A 20,011-nucleotide genomic window follows, 5' to 3' on the forward strand; every position below is an offset into this window, starting at 1 on the left:
AAATTTAGTGAAGGCATAAGGAAAGAGACCTTTACATATGTTGCTGATAGAAGTGGAACCTGATTCCCTCTTTTATGGAGACTAAGTTGGTGATTCTGCCAACATTTAAATTTCATATTCGCTTTGATTTAGCAATGCTACTTTATGAATTTCATCTTGTAGATACACAGACACAAACTACTTAAAGATCGGAAGCAACCTAAATATCCATAAAGAGAAAAGTTGTTAATTAGAATGTGATAATGGCATATAAGTGAATACAGAGTTAACCCTATATGTGATAATATGCAGATTTTTCCCAAAGTGGAAAAAGATGCAAACAGTGTGTATTTGCAGCGTGCCCTCATTCATGTTTTTAAAGAGTAAGTAGTATTATCCTCATTCTACAGGTGAAGAAAGTGAGGCTCAGAGGACTTAGGTAGCTTGCCCACAGTTATCACATAGTCTGTAATCAGACAACAGAGTCTGGGCCAGGCCCGGGGCTATCTGATCTCTCTGGTAGTGAAATCCAGGTTTTTCACACCATGCTTTAGGGCCCCTAACCTAGTAACCAAGGGACTTTCCTACCCTGTTTTCTACTTCTTCCCTTCATATAGTTCCACAAACAAAGCTGCACTTTTGTGCATTCCTCCACGCACGTCTCTACTTTCCCACGCATCTCTGTGTCCGTGTTCATGCTGCTTAGAGTCCTGGATGAGCCAGATCAAATGCTCCCTCCTCCGGGAAGCCTTCATTGATTCTCCCAGACAAAATTCATCTTTGCCACTTCCAAAGCCTTGAGCACTTCCTCCCTTTGGGCAATCTTGGAGGGTAGGTTCTGGGGAGAATACAAGAAAGGAAGGGGGGAAAGAACAAATAGTTATCGTGGGCCTGCTCTGTGCCAGGCATGACGCCAGTGCTTTCACACGGGTCTTCGCATCTAGTATGTTGCGTATTTATGATTGGGCCATAATGTCACTGAGGGTAGGATCTGGGTCTGATTGACCAAGGGCCTAGCACTCTCCATTCCTTCAATGCAAATAATTTTTGAGATTCCGCTACATGTCAGGTGCTGTGTTTGGTGCTGGGGAAACCAAAATGAATAGGATGAACAGGGCAGAGTGGCAGCGGTCCAGCTGCCTGACTCGTGGGGGAGGCACTAAATCCTATTTGGACATTATCATAAAAGTGGGGGCAAGAGGTTTGTTGGCTGGATGGATGCATGCGTCTGATTGTGTCTGTCTGATGCCTGCCTTCACTTCCGAGCTTGAATCCAGTCCTGTGACTGCCCTTTTCATGCACACGACCGGGGTGACAAAGTTCTCCCTCTCCCACTGTCTAGAACTACACTGTCCCATACTGTGGCCTCTTCCTTCCTCTCAGAGCACAGAACCACAAGGCCTGAGTGGCTTCCACGCCAGCTCCCCTTGCAGGGCTGGGCCCTCCTGCCATCCCCAGGGCAGGGACCTTCTGGGTGCTGCCCTGAGTCAGGAGAGCTCCTGCGGCTGCCGGTGGCCAGGCCTGTTTTCCTGCCTGGGAGCGGGGAGTGGGGCAGAAGACCCTGGCCTCCCTGGGGCAGGAATCTTCCTCCGTCCCTCCCCTGCACAGCCTGGAGACCTTCTCAGGCTCTCCTCCCAGTGGACTCGTGCCCCGCACCCCTGCTGACCCAGCTCCTCTGCGGTTTCAACCTGACAAGGAGACCAGAGCCAGCCACTAGAGGGGAGTGAAAACCCTCTTTTTAATCCTGAATAAAGTGGGTGAGAAGGACAGCTCCCAGGGTGCTCCCCAGCCCCGCAGAAGCGAAAATAAAACAGACAACATTTAAGAAAGAAATGAAGGCAAACAATATTTTCACATTTTCCATGAATCTCTGGGTAGATATGAATCGAAAGAAATCCCTCAGGAAGTCAAATAAGAAACCTCCCAAACCAAGATGTTTCGTGTCCACTCATTACTGTGGGATCTGCATTCACAAATTCCTCTAAGAACGCATCTGCAAAGCCCTGACCATCTAACAGCATTGCAGTAGAACACGTTTTTTTTTTTTTTTTTTTTCCTCCAGGAGGTATTTTACAAGAGAAAGACCAATATGTACATTTCTCTCACTCGGTTGTAATTCTGTCTCTTTTATTCTATTTGTCACACGGCTTAAGAACTAAATTTAGAAATGAGATGAAAATTCAATACCTGCCTCAGCTTAGTTCTTGACAATTAGCTGTGTTCTCTCTTTTCTACCTTCCACAGGGAAAGCAAAGTCACTTTGCCGTCAGGCCACAGTTTAGTTTCCACAGACTGATGCCACCTAGTGGTGACACCAAAGCCTGGACAAGGCTATCACCTTTCTACCTTTCACCTTTCACCCAGCAAGGTGGGGTTTAATTCTCAATAAAACTCAAAAATTCCCCAAACAGCGTTTCTGTCTTTCAGGTTATAATATGCATTACCATGTATTATTCTTATTTTTATCTCCAATGTGTTTGGATATCTTTAGAAAGAAGTAAGTTCCCTTCCTTACGAGGCTGTTCCATTTTTTTCTCGACAGAGAAAACAAAACAGAAAAATTCTTATTGTGTAAATCCGAAGAGCTAGATTGCACCGTGTCACTTTCAAAACAGCCCTGAAAGGTACATGTTACTCCCCCTATTTTGTGGCTGAAGAGATGGGACGTGTCCTTGGAAGTGTCTCAGTCAATGTCACATAACCATCCCCGCCCATGAAGTCCCGATTTGGAACCGACTGCCTTGTTCTCCCCTCTGATGAATTCCTGGAGGACAGGAAATGTGTTGGGTCGTAGTCTCTGAGACCCTCTGGCGCCTGGCCCCGAGGCTGGCACATCCTAGCCCCTCAGGGCACATGCAGTAAGAACAGGGTATGGAATATATGGAATAAGGGAGTAATAAAAATAATCAACAGGCCCAAAATGGAGTCCCTTGTGCTAACGCCATGTCGCCACACTGGGACTTTATACCCAACCTAATTGCAGTTTCAACCCTTCCCAGGAATGTCATCTTAACTGGTCAGTCTGGAATTTCCTGGTTGGCATGGGTAAGGGAATTCACCTAAGAAGACAGGCCTTTTCGTCCCCCAAAGGGAGGTGATATTGCCCAAAATAATTTTCTTTCTTTTTTTTTTTTTTAAATGACTTCCTTGTCTTGCCTTTAAAAACATTTTCCTTTTTGTAGCCCTTTGGAGCTTCTTTCTATTTGCTAGGTGGGATGCTGCCCGATTCATGAATGATTCAGTAAAGCCAATCATTAACATTTACTCAGTTGAGTTTTCATTGTTTAATAGGAGAGAGATCCAGAAATCACCAGACCCCTGGGACCTGAGGGATAGATTGTACTTTAGGGAGCTTGCAGGGGTTGGGGGGGTGGAATGCATAGTCTGCTGGCCTCTCATTCTTGCCCTTTCCTGGCTGATTCATTTTTCAATCCTCAGCTCCAGCCCAGGCCACAGAGAATGGAGGCCACGAGGTGATGACTGCATGGGGGCAGGGAGGCAAAGAGAAATCCAGGGACATGCCTGGACGTGTCTGGGCACATCTCCGCCAACGCCAGCCCTGCTGTACCTGGAGCCATGGGGCTTTCTTTCTTCTTCTTTTTTAATGTTTAATTATTGAGAGAGAGAGTGAGAGAGTGGCAGAGAGAGAGGGAGAGAGAGAGAATCCCAAGCAGGCTCTGTGCTGTCAGCAAGAGCCTGATGTGGGGCTCTGTCTCACGAACTGTGAGACAATGACCTGAGCCGCAATCATGAGTCAGACACTCAACTGACTGAGTCACCCAGGCATCCGCCATGGGGGTTTCTTCTTATCTTCAGCCAAGACTGAGGTGGTTTATTGAGGACCTACTTTGTGCCTCTGATTCTTATTTAGTGCTCTCAAAGCATAGCAGGGCCATATCCTTGCTACCATAAGAAAAAGAAGCCTCAGAGAAACTAGTTACTTGTCCAAGGAATAAAAAAAAAAAAACAACAACCTCCTTTACCCTCCTATGTATACATATTTCCCAATTTAAATGTGCTTTTAAAAAGTGAATGTATGGCAAGGACGTGGAGAAAATGTGGATGCTCTGAGGAGAAATTTTACGGTGCACTGTGGCTGAAGGGGGCAGGGGTGGACAAAGGGTTTATGTTGCTTGGTTAAAGAAGATGTGTATGTTGGTGTGTGGCTGGGGAGGATCTAACAGGCAGAAAGGAACTGATGATATCAGAGAAGGAGGGAAGGTTTGGGGCTGCAACCTTGGGAGTCAGAGAGAGGGGACAGGACCAAGGTCCCTGGGAAGGTCTGATGGCAGGGGCTACTGCATCCACTTTGCTCCCAGCTTATGGCACCAGCTAGACTCAGTGCAGGGAGGAAACCATTTATTCTTTCCCCATCTCTAGGGGTGTTATACCCACAGCGGGTACCTTCTCCAGCCTTCTGCTGGTAAGCAGCACAGGCATCACCCGTCAGACATGGAGAACTTAGGCTCACCTCACCTGTTGAATCAGAATCCACATGTTAACCAGAGGCCCAGGTGATGTGATCAGCAGTCCAGTTTAAGGAGCTCTGGCTTACATCTCCCCCAGCCCCCCAACCTCCAGCAGCATCCCTCTTTGCTGGGTCACCTTCCCCTCCAGACAGATCCTTCACCAGTGTCCGTTTTCAGGCCTCCAAGTGTAGCCCCCTTCCACCCATCTACACCTGGCCCCTGGAAACATGTGTAGGAGGGGGGGCGGGAAACCTTTTTCCTCTGCCCCTCTTAGGTTCTTTGGCTAGGGCCCCACCAATTAGACTGACAAAAGATAGAACAATAAGAGAAAACAAACAGAAGTGTATTAACATGTACATTTGCATGGGGAGCATTCAGCCATGAGTAACTCAAAGGGGTGGTTAGAACTTGGGCTTATATAGCATGACAAAAGAACAAGAAAGTTGTAGAGAAGTGATAAGACAAAGGAAAAAAAAACTTTGAGCTCCTCAGGCTGGCAGATTGTGGGAAAGCAAATATATGGGGAAACGAATGGATAAGGGCTACTTTTAGCAAGGTTTTGGCGCTTGTAAGAGTCTAGAATTGACTCCAGTGATAAACTTCTGTCCCTCCTGGTAGAGAGGGTGGGGGTATACCTTTACAAACGTCCTGCTTTTAGGCAAATAGGGGGAAGGCAGAGACCTTTTCTTGTATCTGCTTCTTCTCGGTTGCCTTTAGCTCAAAATAATCCTTATATCAAAGTGGAAGGTTGGGGGTGTCCTTTTCTGCTACTCTTCACCTGCTCGCCTCTTTCCCTCTCAGATCTGAAGCCGGATGGAGGCACCCTCAGGCAGAAGGGTGTTCCCAAGGTGGGGTCAGGTACCAGCCACTCTTCCCCCTAAATCCAGGGGACACATGTCACACTCTTCAGTTCTCTCAAAGCTTCAGTAGAGAAGGAAAAAGTTTTCCTTGACTCTCTTAGGGTACCAGCTAGGTCTAGTAATTAAACTGACAAAGATATTAACAGGAGAAAAGCATACAGATTTATTTGCTGTAAGTTTTACATGACAGGGGAGCCTTCATAAGGAAATGAAGATCTGCTTATTTTTGTGCTGTGTCTGACGAGGAGTGGTATAGATGAAATTGTGTAGGAATATGATAGACTGAGGAGTATGGAGTAAGCAGAGTGAGCTGGGAGAAGACCTGCTTATTGGGGTTCTTCTTGGCATTGAAGGGGAGCAGATTTTGCCACCCCAAGGAATGCTTCTTTAGCATATTGATTATTTTAAGCTGGTTCTTTTTAAGAAGCTGCAGACACAGAAGAAGCTTTGAAAATGGAGAAGTTCCCCTTTTGTAAAAGACATTTACATTTACAAAGGAAAGCTCCATTAGCAAGGGTGTCTCCCCATCTGTAACTTGAAGAGGAGGATGAACAAATCTTTAGAAACTCTTAGGATGAAGGAGGCAGTAATTTAAATCTGCATAATAACCTTATCCTTATTTATTGTGCTTCCTTGTTTCTTGCGATTCCTGGTAATCTCCCATAACTGACTCCCCACCCCAACACCTGCTCTGTCCTTAGCTTGAGATGGTACTTAAAAGTGATGGCTTCAGCCATTTTGGAGAGTTATACCTCCTTTTCCTGGATCTGTCCCGTGTATACCGGAGGTATATCAGTTATTAAACTTTTGTTTGTTTTCTTCATGTTACTCTGTCTTATGTCAATTTAATTGTTAGACCGGCCAAAGAATTTAGAAGGGAAGAAAGGAAAACTTTTCTGCTCCTACAGTGTCCTGTTGTCTTCCGATATTAGGATGTTCCTTTCCTCCAGGTATAGGGAGGCCACCTCTCACAGGAGGGTTTTATGACCCATTCCGAGAAGGGCAGGGAAAGGTCAAAGTGAACATCCTGCTTCTGTTGTTTTCTCAAACTCCTCCAGTTTAAAATATTCAATATGCTGTTTAAAAAATTTTTTTAAACATTTATTTATTTATTTATTTATTTATAAGAGAGACAGAGAGATAGAGCACAAGCAGGGGAGGGGCAGAGAGAAGAAGAAGACACTGAATCGGAAGCAGGCTCCAGGCTCCAAGCTGTCAGCACGGAGCCCGACGTGGGGCTCGAACTCAAGAACCTTGAGATCATGACCTGAGCCGAAGTCCTAACCTGAACCCCCTGAGCCACCCAGGCGCCCCATATTCAATATGCTGTTGTAAAAAGTTAACCTTAAGAATAAAAATGCCGGGGTGCCTGGGTGGCTCAGTCGGTTGAGCGTCCGACTTCAACTCAGGTCACGATCTCGCGGTCCGTGAGTTCGAGCCCCGCGTCGGGCTCTGGGCTGATGGCTCGGAGCCTGGAGCCTGCTTCCGATTCTGTGTCTCCCTCTCTCTCTGCCCCTCCCCCGTTCATGCTCTGTCTCTCTCTGTCTCAAAAATAAATAAACGTAAAAAAAAGAAATTTTAAAAAAAGAATAAAAATGCCAGTTATGTTACCAGCAAAAATGAGTTTAGTCGGGAATAGCAGAGAGCTGCAATCCAGGACAAGCAAGCTAAGGCAAAACCACGGGCAAGTGCAGGGAACAAAGGAGATGAAGGCTCTGTGATGGAGGAAAGGAGAAATTGGCAAGGCTGGTGTAAACAAAGTCCACTGGAGTAAAATGGGAGTTTGATGTACGGTGGCTTTTTGTTGTGACAGTGTCTCATTGGCTGGGCTATTGCTGGGGAGGAGGAAAGAAAGCCTTCCTTCCTCTTGCGGGAGAGTAAAGTGGTGTCCAGATGGTCATGGCCTTCTGTAGGGTCTGTGATGACAAGTGAGGAGTGATGGGGTGTGAGAGCTCCCCCTGCTGGCTGCCCTACTCCATTGTAAATGAGGTTTCCTTTTATTAATTTTCACACACACACACACACACACACACACACACACACACACATTCAACTGGGTAAATCGAAAGATCTAATTGGCTGTATTCTACAGTTTATGAATTGGGGAGCATCCCCATCTAGCAAACAGAAAGGAGCTCTGAAGAGCTGTACCAGATGGAAGGTTTTTTTTCAGGCAGAGGTGAGGTGGGGCAAAGACCTCGGTGTAAACAACAACAAAAGGATTCTTTTGGGCCAGGTCACCTCCCTTCAGCAGACCAAAGGGTCTTATTAGGTAGATGACCTCACTGGTGCTGACCAGGAAATTCCAGACTGACTGGTTAAGATTACATTCCAGGGAAAGGTTGAAACTGTAACTAGGTTAGGAATTAAGCTGTGCTTTGGTGGCATGGGCCTAGCACAAGCGACTCCATTTTGGACCTGTGGTTTTCTTTTTAACAATGCCAAGGTGCTGTATTTTGGGGTAGCATGTCCTGACATCTGTCACTTCCCACACCAGTTGAGGCGAGGTGGATATGTTCCTTTGCTTCCAGCGATGGGGGTTGGGGAGGATGGTAACCGCTCAGCACACTGACATACATCTCTCTTTACGGAAAGCCTCACTAGTGCCTGCTTCCATGCCCAGTGAAACCCCCCAGTCTTCTTGGAGATGCTTGGAGGGGGGTCATGGACAGAGAGACAGTTTCACAGTCTCTTAGAAAGTCTCACCTAGGCACTTGTATTTGTTATCTATTGCTGTGTTCCAAATTGCCCCAAATATTAGCATTTAAAACAACAAATACTTATTATCTCACAGTTTCTGTGTGTTAAGGATTGAGCTGCGTGGCTCCAGAATTCATAGGTTGAAACTCTAACCCCTAGTGCTTTAGAACGTGATTAGATCTGGAGGTCGTGCCTTTAAAGAGGTAGTTAAGATTAAATGAGGTCATAAGGTGGGCCACGATCCCATATGACTAGTGTCCTTGTAAGAAGTGGGAGAGGTACCAGGGGTTGTTGCCTACAGAGGAAAGGCCCTGTGAGGACACAGAGAGAAGGTGGCCATCTGCAAGCCAAGGAGGGAGGCCTCAGGAGAAACCGAACCTGCCAATGCTTTGACTTTGACTTCCAGCCTCCAGAGCTGTGAGAAAATAAATGTCTGTTGTTTGAGCCACCCGGTCTGTGGGACTTTGTCATGGCAGCCTCAGCAAACTGATACACTGTGAGTCAGCAAAGCACAGCTCAGCTGGGGGCCTTAGGCTTAGGCTCTCTCCCAAGGCTGCAATCAAGATGTCGTTTCAGGCTGCGGTCATTTCAAGGCTTGACTGGGAGCATCCACTTTCAAGCTCATTTTCATGGCTGCTGGCAGGCCTCCGGTCCTCACTGACTTGGCCAGAGATGTGAGTTCTTTGCCAGGTGGGCCTCCTCATAGGGCAGTTCAGAACACGGCAGCTGGATTAACTCAGAATGAGCAAGGGAGCCCAACAGAAGCCATAGTCTTTTAATAACTAATCACATAAGGACATGTGCCACTTTTACAGTATTCTGTTTATTAGGAGTGAATCTCCAGGCCTAGGTCACCCTCGAGAGGAGGCAACGAGGCAAGTGCACGAATACTAGGAGACGAGGACCATGGGGAGCTATCTTAGGGGCTGCTTTCCATTATCAACTGGCACTCCACTTCGGGATTGAGGGGTACTTAGCACCTATGGCAGTGTTTTCTGTCTTTGTCTTCAGTCAAGATGTAGACAACAAAGAAAGGACCATGTGAGAGCCCGTTACACCAGTGTCAAGAGAGAAGCGTGGGTACCTACATTTCCTGGTGGATTTGGTAGTATGAAGATAAGGAAATGTCTGAATGGTTCTATTTTTCAGAGAAGAATGAAGTATGGTCATTAGCTGGAACTGAGGCTATGGAAGGCAGACAAACTTGGCTATTGGTACAGCAAAGACTCATGCTCCCTCACCTTCCCCTTCCATATTATAGAGTAGACAAGCTAGGAACTACACGTCCCAGACTCCCCCACATCCAGATGGGGCCATGTGACTAGTTGCCAATTGACTATAAGTTTGTGGCATTTTCTGGCTAAGGAAGTTACCCGTTTTCCCTCACATATGCACAAGCTGTTGGGTGGGTATGGAGATCTTTAAGGCTGTAGGAGAAAGGGGCCACAAGATGAAAGGCACCTGGGTTTCTGAAAGCCATCTTTCAACCAAAGAAAACCTGGCTCAGACTTGTCCGCAGGACACCGGACAAGGGTGACCCACTCAGATGTCTCCATAGCCAGAAATGGGCCGAGGAAGAGCAGAGCTGCGGGCCAAAGGACTTCTTGACCCTGTATGCCCCAGGACCCGAGTACAACCGTAAGAGAAGAGTGCCCCCCAAAATGACTCAAAACGACTTCCCAGCACCCACATGAAAAATTACATGAAATTGCAGTGACTTGTGCTTCGTCAATACGGGTGTGCCAGAAACATCACACGTTTTTACTTTGTTAAATTAAATTTAGTTTCTAAGCCTCCACCCTGCCAAAGTGGTGGAAAGTCAGTTGCAGGCGTTATTGGTGCTCCAACCCTCTCCCCAATGTCGCAGAGCGTGCGGGAGGCCAGCGTGGTGTCCCCAAACAAGGCAAGGCCTATGGTCTTCGATTCAGCGCTGATATTCGTAAAGGGAGTACCCAAAGTCCTCAGTAGCCCTGCTGTGTTCTCTGGGCACAGTTCTAAGAATAGGACCAGGTCCGTTAACTACCTAGGAAGGCACCAACCTCAGGAATCTTGCCGCATCTTCAAGTTTCCTGTCATTATTACACGTCTTTGTCCTCTGCTTTCCACGGTCCTTGAGCTTGTCATCACAAAAAACAAGCTGAGTGAAAGTTTCAGGCAAGTCCTAGAAAAAATTTAAATAGAGGTGCCACCACTCCCTGAATGATGTCATGACCGTAGTCCAAGCATAGACATTAGGCCAGTTCACAAACATTTGTGGACAAAACTGAGTTTGCCAGTGGTGGCTACCAGAATGCATCACTCATATGCAACTGCGGGTAGTGCAACTGACCAAAGGCCTCAGCCGCGGCTCCAAAATCTTTCACGTTTCACGCCAAGGCCACGCCTCCCCACCATGCTTCCCATTGCTAGGGGGCGTGCCCATTGCTAGGGGGCGTGGCCTCCTCTGCCTTGTGACTGCTTGGGAACTCCCTGACAGCCATATCATATCAATCCTTCTTTAGATTGCAAGGCAATGTAAGTCAATTCTCCCCCAGAGTGCCTTCCCCCTTTCCATTGCTCAGTGCCAGACCCACATTATGGTTCGAAGCCAGGCTCCCCCACTCTCTTCTGGCTCCCTCCGGTTTGCTGTCTCTGATGCCTCCCCTAATAAATTTCTCCTATCTTTTATCATCTCACATCTGCTCCTGGGAGGACCCAGACGAACCTGTTCTCCCCATTCGGTACGCTCACTTTCCTTTTTATAAGTATATCATGTATTTAGATAGCAAATATTAGTTAAATGTACTTCCTCATTTGAACTGTGAAATGCAACATATAAGGACAAATGTTTTAAGTATAACTGTTAAGACTTCTTCCGACCTTCAAGAGTTAAGTCGTTTCAACTGCACTTGAACATTGATTTTTGCTGAATTTGGCAACTGCTACTATTCATTCTGAGCTTTAAAATCTCAAGTGGCTGTTGAGTTCCCTCATGACCTTTAACTCTCCCTAGAAACTCTGAACTACTTAAAAACAAAAGTCGATGGCATTGAAAATACATAAAAGCAATGCAACATCATTCAGAGTAGTGTCGAAGAGACAGGAAGGAGGTTTCTTATAATGCCACCCATCCAAACACAATAGCTGCCATTTTAGGGGTCCGTGTCTCCCCTACTACCCTCCCTTCTCTCCAGAGCCTCCTCCTGTCTAGACGGTTGTTCACCGAACTGCCTGTGTTCAGCATGAACCTCAGGTTCTTAGACTTGGAGGCACATCAGAATCATCTCTGGAGCTTTTAAAAATGGCCAGGGCCCAGGCCTGAGCTGGATCTCATTAACCTGAATCTATTCTTCTTCCATTTGGGGGTCCGGGTGCAGAATTGAATTGGTCAGACTTTACCATATATACCACTTTACCAGCACTGAGTTATTCAAAGAGTCCTGCTTTTTATTTTCTTTGACCTCTTGGTCCCTGATCCCTACTCTCACCCGAGGTACCCCATGGGCTTTATATACATTCTTAAGTACGCATCTATGTTTGTAAATGGATCATGTTCTGAGTCTTTGTGTTTTTAACGTACATTCATAAATTGTATGCTTTCTTACCTTTTGCTCTCGATACTATGTTTTGAGGTTCTGTGCTGATGGACGTATGAATGCCTATTCATGGCTTCTCATTTCTTCACGGTATCCCTCGCACTTGACTGTCCGTCGCCTAGGGATGGACGCCTGTGTTGCCTTCAGCTGGCCTCTGGCCCCGGCAGTTCTGCAGCGAGCGTCCTCACGCACATCCCCTCGTGAGCCTGGGTGAGAACTCCCCTTGGGAGGAGTGTTCTAAGCATCTTTGACTGATTCTGATCTCATGCACAGTCAGGGGTGAGGACCCCTGCCATTCCTCAACAAACTTTGTGATCTTTGAAGGCTTTCTTCACACATCTCTTCTATGGGACTGACTCCTCCCTAGCTGAAATCTGAGATACTTTGGCTACTTCGTTTTTACCCCATAAAAATCTTCCTTTGGGAACTCAGAATACTAAAGTAAAAATGACGGGTCATATCTTAAATGTGACCCTGTGTTTATTTCCTATTGTTGCTCTAACAAAGTACCACAATCTCAGTGGTTTAAAACAACACAAATTTATCTGCTTACAATTCTGGAGGTCAGAAGTCCTAAAATTAAGACGTCCGCAGGACTGTGTTCTCTCTGCAGACTTTGGGGGAGAATTCATTTCCTTGCCTTTTCCACTTCTCAGAGGCCACCTGCATTCCTTGGCTCGTGGCCCCTTGGCTTGCATCACTACAACCTTTGCTCTGTCCTACTCTGGATGGGACCCTCCTGCCTCCTTTATCGAGGGACCCTTGTGATTACATTGGGCTCACCTGGATAACCCAGGATACTCTCCCCATTTCAAAATCTTTACTCACACTTGCAAATATGACTTAAAACATGTAAAGTAACATATCCACAGGTTCCAGGGATTAATACCGGGTGTCTTGGGTGGGTGGGAAAACCACTCTGCCTACTACGTGACCATAAACTTTCTCATTTAAACGTCATTAAATTTCTTAAAATGTAACACACGCTTGTTCTGTGTTACAAACGATACAGAGCTGCATCAGGAAAAAGATGATGGCTTGGCCCACCCTTTCCTGATAATTCCTGTGGGGAAACAGCCTTGCGTCCACGCCTAACCTCACACATGCAGATCTGCATGTTGTGCTGCGTGGTACAGAACCAGGACCATAAACATTAACCTGCAACGTTTTCCTCTTCATGTGTCATGGAATCCCTCCAGGCCAACCCAGAGGGACCTCACCCATCATTTCTTTTAACTAGCCAAATAAATATTCCACAGGATGGGTAGACTAACTGATTCAGCTATTCTCTCGTTGGGAGATATTCAGATGGTGTTCTGATAGCCCCACCTTCAAACCCAGCTTCAAAATGTGCCCTTTTGTTTGTTTGCACCACTGCTCTTATTTCCGGAAGATTCCCCAAAGTAGAATCGGGCCTCCAAAGATAAGCACATTCTTAGGGGACAATGTCAGGTTATTGTCCCAAAGTTTTAGTCATTTACACTTTTACCATCAAGAAATGAGTGTGTCCACTTTCCTGCAAAACTGCCTCTCAGCCACAGTTAAATAGTATTGTTCTCTATAGCGTATGCTAATTGGATGTGCGAACGAAGAGTGTGCCATTGTTATTTTGATTCATATTTCCACGAAGACCACAGGCGTCGTGGGGTTTTTTCCGTGTTTATTGACTACTTGCATTTTCTCTTCCACAAATTGCCTGCTTATATTCTTGCTTATCGTTTACAAATTTTTTTTTATTTTATTATTTTTGAACGCATTTTGTATTTAAGAAGAGTTTTAGATTTACAGAAAAAAATTGTGAAGCTCGGGTAGAGTCCAAGCCCATTTCCCCTACTAATAACATCTTAGGTTACTATGGTACATTTGTTACAATGAATGAACGAATATCGATACATCTTTATTAAAGTGAATACTTTATCCAGATTTCCTTAGTTTTTACCTACTGTACTTTTTCTGTTCCAGAATGCCACTTTACGGTTGGTTGCTGTATCTCCTCAGGCTCCCCTCGGCTTTGACAGCTTCTCAGACTTGCCTTGTTTTTGATGACCTTGACAATTTGGGGGAGTACTGGTCAGGCATTGTTTTTGTTTTGTTTTGTTTTGTTTTTTAATTTTTTTTTCAACGTTTATTTATTTTTTGGGGGACAGAGAGAGACAGAGCATGAACGGGGGAGGGGCAGAGAGAGAGGGAGACACAGAATCAGAAACAGGCTCCAGGCTCTGAGCCATCAGCCCAGAGCCCGACGCGGGGCTCGAACTCACGGACCGCGAGATCGTGACCTGGCTGAAGTCGGATGCTTAACCGACTGCACCACCCAGGCGCCCCAGGCATTGTTTTTTTCAGAATGTCCCTGTGCTGAGATTTGCCTGAGCCTTTTCTCGTGACAAGACGGGTGTTAGAGCACATACCATCAACGTGACTCATCACTGTTGGTGTTGACTTTGATCACCTGGCTGAGGTTGTATTTGTCAGATTTCTCCGCTCCAGTTCCTCTTCCCGCCTGCCTTTTCCGTGCTGTATACTCTTTGGAAGGAGGTCATGTAGACACCTCACACCTAAGGAGTAGGGAGTTATGCTCTGCCTCTTTGAGGACAGAGTCTTTGTGAATAATTTGGAATTCTTCTGCGGGAGAGATTTGTTTCCTCTCCCTTATTTAATTATTTAAGCATTCATTTCTATCCTTGTAGATGCACGCATATTTACTTTACACTTTGGGCTTAATGCAATACTACTTTAGATATTCTGGTTGTTCCAGCTTTGACCACTGGGACCTCTTTCAGTTGGCTCCCATGTCCCTTCGACATGCCCCCACCAATGTGATTTTGGTTGCTTTGTTTTTATGAGTACTTCCTTGCTTTGTGCCACTACAGGATCCTCCAGGTTCCTCTTGTATATTCCTTCCCTTCCTAGAATCAGCTATTTCTCCAAGCAGTCTTGGTTTCTTTATTGGAGAATGGTTTTACAAACCAAGACCTGGGCATAAGATATGCCCATTACTAGTTGAGTGTTGCTGCTTCTACGTCCTCTCCGCTGGCAAAGCAAAGGAAATACATGTGCACCATAGAAACTAATGTTTATACACATATCTATAAGTATTTCCATATGAACATGGGTTCATTCCTATGTCTGCAACTCTAGTCCATGGCCACTCCAACAGTGAGAAGCCTGGCTCCCGCCATCCCCCAATATTTACTTAACTGTTCATTTCCAGCAGACAGGTCTCACTGTATCAGAATTGTTAACCTCCATCCCCTGATGGGAAACTTCATCAACAAGAGTAAAGTTTTATGTACAGTTCTTTTTGCCTTCAGTCTTATAATTCCACTCATTTCCAAAGCTATTCAGGTCACCACCTTCTTCTCCCACCTACTTCAGTAAGATGTTTTAATACATTTATAATACAGATTATTTTGCCACGGTCTATGCTCTATCCTGGTATCCCTTGACCTCCTAAATGGTTTTTTAAAATTTGTATATACTGGTTCACTCTTTGTGCTTTAAAATTCTGTGGGTTTTAACAAATTATGTAGTGTCCTGTGCCTATAGTCTCAGTATCATACAGAAGAGCCAGGCTTCTCACTGTTGGAGTGGCCATGGACTAGAGTTGCAGACATAGGAATGAACTCATGTTCATATGGAAATGCTTATCGATATGTATATAAACATTAGTTTCTATGGCACACATATATTTCCTTGCTTTGTCAGCTGAGAGGACGTAGAAGCAGCAACACTCAACTAGCAATGGGCTTATCTTATGCTCAGGCCTTGGTTTGTTGAAGTCCCTTGCGTCATTTATCCAAGCCTCCACCCCCTCCTGCCAAACCCCCAGCGATCACCGTTTCTACTGTCTCTTCTAGTCTGGCTTTCCCAGATCTCCTATCACTGGAATCATACAGTAGATAGGCATTCATTGAGAACATGTAGTTAAGTTTTACCTGTGTCTTTTTGTGACTTGATACTTTAAAAAATATTACCACCCTATTCTGTGGATGTACCACAGTTTATTTATCCGCTCAGTGTCCTATTGAAGGACATCTTTGCTGTTTCCAGTCTGGGGAGATTATGAATAAAGCTGCCATGAGCCTTCTTCTTGCCCATTTTTAAGTTGCTTGTCTTCTGTTTTCCACATTGTCCATTAAGGATATATGCTTTGTCAAGTTACAACTGTTTTTCTCTAGTCTATTATTTTTCTTTTGACTTGATTTTTGCCTCAATATTGTAAAATGTAATTGACTACATCTGTATTTTCTGTTATGGCTACTGGATATCCCATCTTTTGTTTGTTTGTTTCTTCGTTTTTGAGGTATTGTCAGGTTGTAAATATATTTTTAAAACTTACAGTTGACATACAATATTATATCCGTTTATGCATTATGAAAAGCTCACCATGGGTGTAGTCACCATCTGTCACCTTACAAAGTTATTACAATACTGTTGACTATACTCTCTATGCCGGACTGTCCACCCCATGACTTACTTATTTTATAACTGGAAGTCTGCAGCTCTCAATCTCTTTCACCTGTTTGGCCCATTTCCCCCTACCTCTCTTACCTCTGGCAACTACCAGTTTGTTCTCTGTATTTATTCATCCGTTTCTATTTTGTTTTGGTTGTTCATTTGTTTTGTTTTTAAGAGTCCACATATAAGTGAAATCATATGGTATTTGTCTTCCTCTGACTTATTTCACTTAGCATAACACCCTCTAGTTCCATCCATGTGGTTGCAAATGGCAAGATCTCACTCTTTTTGATTGCTGAGTAATACTCCGTTGTATATATATATACACCGCATCTTCTTTATCCAATCATCTGTCGATGGGCACTTGGATTGCTTCTATATCTTGGCTATTGTAAATAATGCTGCAATACACATAGGGGTGGAGGTATTTTTTCAAATTAGTGTTTTCGTTTTCTTTGGGTAAATACCTAGAAGTGAAGTTGCTGGATCGCACTGTATTTCAACTTTTAATCTTTTGAGGAAATTCTGTACTGTTTTTCACCGTCGCCGTACCAATTGCATTCTCACCAACAGTGTGCAAGGCTTCCCCTTTCTCCAAATCCTTGCCAACACATATTTCTTGGTTTTTTTTGACACTAGCCATCCTGACAGGTGTGAAGTGGTATCTCATTGTGGTTTTGATTTGTATTTCCCTGATTAGCAATGCTGAGCATCTTTTCGTGTGTCTGTTGGCCATTGGCAGGTCTTCTCTGGGAAAAGGTCTGTTCAGTTCCTCTGCCCGGTTTTTAATCAAATTGTCTGGGTGATTTTTGTTTGTTTTTTTTTTTTTTTTGGAAGGGGGTGTTGAGTTGTATAAGTTCTTTATCTGTTTTGGATATTAATTCCTTATTGGATATATCGTTTGCAAATATCTTCTCTCATTCAGTAGGTTGACTTGTCATTTTGTTGATGGTTTCCTTCACTGTGCACTGGGAACCCCATCTTGCTCTGATGGTTTTCCTCCTCCCAAGGTTAAAAAACATCCTCCTGAATTTCTCTTCTGTTACATATTATGGAAGAGTGTATAGGTTTAAGCAAAAGCCATAGCAATGCTGAAGAATAACAGAGGATCTGGGGACAGTGACTGTGGGGCTGAGAAGCGTTTTGCCCCTGAATTTTGAGTGGTCCATCATGTGGGCTTTCTAGGACCTGCTCTCAGCGAGAGTTTTCATGGGATCTCTTCAGACACTGTAGTTCTAGGAGCAACAAGCTATGTGGCCGCCTTTGGAGAATCAAAACCAGACCTCAGGGTTGTTTCTCTGAGCTCGTCCATCCCATTCCTGTATCCCTTTATTTGTATGCTTTATATTTGTCTCCCACCTAGACTATGAGCTCCATAAAGTGGAGATCCAGGTCTGGCCTGTTGATCCCTGATCCTTTAATGCCTGGCATGCGGCCCTGTCTAGCAGGAAGGCAGGTAAGGAGGAAAGATAAAAGGAAAGAGCCTTGGCTATTTTCCATTAACCCTGAAGTTTCATATTAAGGTCTTCTCTGTTTTGTTGTTACCCCTCAGTGGCTAACCTCATCAAAGCACATCACCAGGGCTCCCTCACCTTCCACTGTGGTTGGTCAATGGGATGCACTCTCAGGGAGGAAAGAGTGGGCGAGAGTATCTATTCCTCTCACTCCCCACCTGCTGGGCAGTCCTTCTGGCGGCAGGTGCACCCTTCTATAGCCACACCCTTCAAGCAGCTCCTCGCCCAGGGTCCCAGATGTCATCTGGACACCGGTGATCCCATTTCTTCCCCTGCCTCTGCAGGTCAGGTTGAGAGCAGCTTCTCTCTGTTGGTAGTTACCGTGGGCATCAACATCCCTTATTACTCAAGGCTTTAAAAAATTCCAGCTGAGTGTAGGCTCAGTTTCCTGCCTGGACTCTGACAGATCCCTAAAGGGCAGAAAATAGGGAAAGCAGCAAAAGAGCTTGGAAAGATAAGGGGGCTCCTCAGAAGAGCTCACACAGACCCAGGAGGAGCAATTCATTTGTCCACTGAGGGAGTGAGGACTTAGAAAGGGCGTGTGTCAGGCCTGCCACCCGACGGGCCACCTGAGTCACCCCAGCTGCCCTGTGGCTAGTGGAGCTGTCCTCTGTGTGTCCTTCAGTGCTTGGTTCTGTCTGAACAGGAATCCTTGATAAGGCGTAATTATAACTTTTCACTTTGTGTGTCTCCCACGCTGGACTGAAAACTCATCAAAGGCAAAGATTTGGGTGTGGGCCCTTTCTGCATCCTGCCTGCTTCTCTCAGGCTGCTGGGCACAGAGCACGTCTTTGTGAGGGTTCACGTGAAGAAGGAACGAAGGCTCCTCCCACAGCTGAACCCCATGGGCCCACTCTTCCAGAACCCACCCCTTCGTAGGAGGTGGATCCGCCTCAGAAGGCCCTGGCCAGGTCCTGAAGGCTAAAAATATTGGATCCTGATAATACCGGAAGGTGACTAAGCTGCTGACTCAAGAAAACCAACTTCCTCTTCCAAAATAGTTGCCTACTCTATCATCGAGTTGTTTTGCCCAGATACATGCTGGTCTCAGGCATTCCTGCCTCCTTTGAAAGCTTCTTCAAGGGCTGCCAGTTTGGCTCAAACACCTTTTTTGCTACTGTGCCTTTTCACTCCGTTGCTGTTATCTGATATAACCTGTCCCAGCCCCTTAACACCTCAGTCAGCAGACCCTGACTCCCACACGGGCAATACGCCTGGACCACAATATTCCATCCCCAAACCAGGACTCGGTCACCGGGCTGTCCTGGAAAATCTGGGATACAGACTATATTTGTATAATTTATAGAAACTATATTTATAGAAACAACAGTAAGCCTTGATCCATTTTCAATCTAAATGGTTTTAATAACCACAAACATATGGGAAAGAAACTAGTGAACAAAACTTATTTGTGTTTGACTCTAGTAGTTATTTTCACAGGCATGGTGACTGTATTCCTATAATCTTTTAATGCAGTATTAATTTCAAATGTTCCATGAGTAAAAATATTTTTAAATGTTGAATATTATGTTTTAATATTGTTGTATTGCTTTCAATAAAAGCAATTGTTTACACATATGATGACATTTCGTATACCGCTGTTTAAGATTTTTCACCTGAAATCACTGACCAGGTGACCACATCAGCTAACCTCAACCCTGCAGTCATCCCATCCCAGGTGCCAGAGAGTGAGTGAAGAAGCCTCCAGAAGATTCCTGCCATGCTCTGTCTGAATTTCTTACCTATGAATTTATGAGTGTAAAAAATAAATTGACAAACCAGGGTAAAACTCTTTTCAGATCATTTTCTTTAGTTTAGTGGGTGAAAATACAGTTATACAGTTCAAATTTCAGTTGAAGGGGAGGGGTATCTTCCCCCAGAACCTTCCAGGCTAGTAATTCCAGATACTCTAATGCTTGGTGGTCCCAGTTCTACTAAGGGAAGAAGTTATTCCAGCTGTGCAGGGTTATGTGCATGCCTGTAGGGGAGCTCTCTACTATGCAAAGAGAAAGATGACCCTACTGGAAAAGGTTCTAACTGGTAGACCAGTTGCCTCAGGAACAGTGAATTCTGGATTTCCAACATCTCTTCTTGCATCCTGGCTCTAGGAGTCCTCCGTTACTGACACATTCTCTGAAACACACCCAAGGCCCTCGAATCACGGGCCTCATCACCTGTCAAAGCCAGGTTTATTGACCTTTGGGTGACTAAAAGTGGTACCAGAACTTGGGAGTGGTTAGGGAGAAGAGTACTTAAAGTTGTCAAATTTTAGCCATTCATCAAGATCCAGTGGCCTAAGCAGTGATGTAGTTAGTTTTTGTTTTATAATTTTAGAAACAGCCCCCAATACTTCCTGTACAGCTCCAGACTGGAAAGAAGTGCTTCTGGGTCAGTGTGGAAAGCAGGTGCTCCCTGAGGGCAACTTGTGAGTTCATCTTCTACCCATGATCACAAAT

The sequence above is a fragment of the Lynx canadensis genome, chromosome F2 (assembly GCF_007474595.2).
Source record: "Lynx canadensis isolate LIC74 chromosome F2, mLynCan4.pri.v2, whole genome shotgun sequence".
Lineage (NCBI taxonomy): Eukaryota > Metazoa > Chordata > Mammalia > Carnivora > Felidae > Lynx > Lynx canadensis.